The sequence below is a fragment of the Equus caballus genome, chromosome 7 (assembly GCF_041296265.1).
Source record: "Equus caballus isolate H_3958 breed thoroughbred chromosome 7, TB-T2T, whole genome shotgun sequence".
Classification (NCBI taxonomy): Eukaryota; Metazoa; Chordata; class Mammalia; order Perissodactyla; family Equidae; genus Equus; species Equus caballus.
This window is the reverse complement of record NC_091690.1, coordinates 96,757,168-96,760,512: the sequence shown is the minus strand read 5'-3', so window position 1 is coordinate 96,760,512 and position 3,345 is coordinate 96,757,168. Positions and strand designations below refer to the sequence as shown.

The following is a 3,345-nucleotide window of genomic DNA, read 5'->3' as shown; positions in this document are numbered from 1 at the left end:
TAGAAGGTGAAGAGTGCTCCACTACTGTCTCCGGGATTTTCCTCCAAGCCACTGACCCCGTTCTGAAAGTTCTAATGTTTGCACTTTTGATATTTACATATGCACAGGCGATGATGATAGATCACTGCAGCTCAGCTTCAGCCAAAGATGCCTTGAAGTTTAAGACACATCCCGATTTCAGAAAAGAGAAAGTGTGAAAAATAATATGCATCTCCACATCAATGAAATAAGTGATAACCTCTACCTTTTCGTTCTCTCCTCTCCCTCTGGGACTCCAATTAAATGCATGCTAAACCTGTATATTTAAGGATCTTTCTCTCATATTTTCCATCCTTTCCCTGCTGCTAAATCAAACATTTGGGTCCTTAATTTTCATTATTACATTTTTCAATTCCAGCATTTCTAGTTGATTCTCTTGCAAACAAGCAATGTCCCAATTTTTGTGGTTTCCAGGTACTTGCTGAAATTTTTATATTTGTTTTTTATCTGCAGGAGTATTGCAGGTATTGTTTTGCAGGTATATTTTATGAAAGGACAAAGGACTTTTTTTCAAGTGACTGACTCCACTCTGGAATAAAAACCATACTGTATGACTTACAGCTAGACAGAATACTATAAATACCTGCACACCACAGATCAGAAGGATCAGTGATGGTGCTGCTCTGTTTCCTGGTCCTCCCTAAGGAAGTGGTAGAGTGTAGTAGTTACGAGCAGGGCAGTTAGACAGACATATTTGAGTTCTGGCCATGAAATCTTGGACAGTTAATGTACTTCTCTGCATCTCACTATCTTTATTGGTACAACTCAGATAGTAACAATAGCCACCTCACAGGGTTGTCTTGGATCAAGTTGGAGTAAGTATGGATTGGGTGTGCAGAGCACTATCATAGCCCCTGGTGCACAGTCAACCTTGAATAAATGTCCTCTGTAATTACGAGGAAATTGGTGATCACCAACCCCTTGTCTGGGACAGTCTTCACCTGCCTCTGTGAATCCTGCACTCCAGTCACATGTGCAGCACTGGTGATGGGATGTCTGCTGTTTCTTCCAGTATCTTTCCACTGAGTCTTGAGCTTTGCTGATGCGTTTGCCCAAAAGTTTGTACTTAAGGTACATCTTTGATTTCTAGGTCTTTATCCAATGATGTACAGCCTAGAAAGTCTTGCTTGCTTCCATCCTGTTCTGCAAAATGCCGGCCATGCATCATGCTGCAGCTTTCTGTCTCTCTAATGGGAGTATTTTCATCTGCAAGAGCTCTGGCAATTGAGGGGGCAGAGAGGAGAAAAAGAGCAGTTGTGGGAGCAGTTGGAAAAGAACATGTAAATTCCCTCTAGTAGTACAACTTCCTGCACAGGGTTCAAATCAGGAACAGATCCTCCAGTGCATAGAAACGAGGGTGCTAAGATAACTCCTGGGCTATTCCACACGCCTGACCCCTAGCACAGGTCCACAGGTGTTTCTGTAGTGCTTTCTGTTTATGCACACATTTCAGATCTCCAAAGGGATGGGCCTGTGCCCACCAGTGCAGCCTGGGAGGACTCAGTGGGAGCACTGAGCCATCACAGAAATGGGAAATGTCATCTGCTGCATGGAAGACTGGGCTCAGTGTGGACCAACCCCAGGAGATACCCTGCTGCTGTAAAAAATGCTGAACCCTTAAGACAAGTTCCAATTAGCTATGTTTTGGGTAATAAAAAATGTGATTTCTATGAGGATAGGGCTCATGCCTCATTTATCTCTGTGTCCCCAGGCTTAGCCCTGTGGCTGGAACATTATTGTTGCTTCTTAATGCATAAACAATGGTATTGTCGCATTTGGTCTACTCCAAATGATTTAATCCAGAGCAATCCACATTTAAAGGGAAATAACAATACAGGTGCTTTGTTACCCCTAATATAACTTTTGATGAAGAAAAAATGAAATATTTCTAAAATAACGACAAGATAGTGTCAAGATATTTACTACAATTACCATTTATATAAATTGGGGCCTTCAGCAACTCATTTCTCTTCATTGGAGCAGTTCCATTTTCACAATGTTATGTAGGGAAAAGTAATATTGTATGAGAAAATTATAATTCTCTCTTTAAAAAATCATATTCTAGTTTAACTAGAATATAAACACAGATACTGGTCCCAACCCTCTTGGAGAAAAGTCCTCTGTGATATTTCTTTCTGTTACCAATGTTTTTCCCAGGCCTTGCCTTGGTAATAATCCCTAGGACATATTTAGTGCCTGGCTGTGTGCGTAGCCCTAATAGAAACGTGATGATGGCCATTTGGGGGCAGAAATCGGATCCCACTTCTTATTAACCCTCTCCCATCCAAGGCTGATCCCTCCACCTGTGCTCTGGTCCCTTCCCCTCCTGCCCACTCCTGAAACCTACTCCATCACATATACCTTTTCTAACACTTGCTCTCGATCTCTCTCCTGCTTCAGGCTCTTTTCTCATGACTTGGTTCTTTAGTTCAACAAACTTCAATGAAACACCTGCCATATGCCTGGCATGAAGCTGGGCACTAGGACAGATGCAAAGAACAGTAAGACATTGTCTTGCCTTCTAGATTCTAGAAGCTCACAGTTGTTCAGGAGGTTGACATGCAAACAAAATATTGAAGTACATATGTGTGGTAACGGAGGCATCTAAAAGTTGCCTTCGCAGTAAATATGGTCAGGCATCTCACATCCGACCTAAAGCAATTATAGTCCTTCATTCTTCCTTTCATTGGAAGCTGCTTGAAGTAGTATTAGCCCACATAGAGAGCCATTTCTTACCATAGGTCAGGCACTGTGCTCAGTGCTTTTATCTGCATTCTCTCTATTCCCACAACAAATCCAGAGCTAACTTCTATTGTTATTCTCACTCTGCAGATGAGGGAAAAGAGCAGAAAGAGGTTCCATAACTTGCTGTAAGATCACACAGCTTCTGAGTAGTACCCTCCTGGATTTGTTAAATGCTTTCAGTTGCAAGGAACAACAACAAAAAACTTCAGCTGGATTAAATAATCAAGGGAATTTGTTGGTTTACAGTCACACGCTGCATAATGATGAGTCAAAGATGGACCGCATATATAATGATGGTCCCATTAAATTAGTACCCCATAACCTAGATGTGTAAGAGGCTATACCATCTAGGTTTGTGTAAATGTGGGGAGCAAGAAATTTTCCTTACAATTCTAGATTCTTCCATCTGGTCTAAAAATTAAATTGACATGAGACAGATAAACAGGAGAAAAACAAACAAAAGTTTTATAACACATATACGTGGGAGAAATTCAGGAACTTACCCAAGTAACTTACCAAAATGGTGAAAGTTCTCACCTTAAATACCATCCTCAGCTAAAG

The 3,345-nt window shown here is 41.2% G+C and overlaps 1 long non-coding RNA gene across 1 annotated transcript; it reads right to left on the bottom strand.

Annotated features, from left to right (window-relative positions):
* Positions 1–768: 768 nt before the first annotated feature.
* On the bottom strand, positions 769–2,569 carry LOC138925300 (uncharacterized). Its single transcript, XR_011441235.1, has 2 exons — positions 2,401–2,569; positions 769–1,256 (listed from the first exon to the last, which is right to left on the bottom strand). It is a non-coding gene; the product is annotated as an uncharacterized lncRNA (long non-coding RNA).
* Positions 2,570–3,345: the final 776 nt, after the last annotated feature.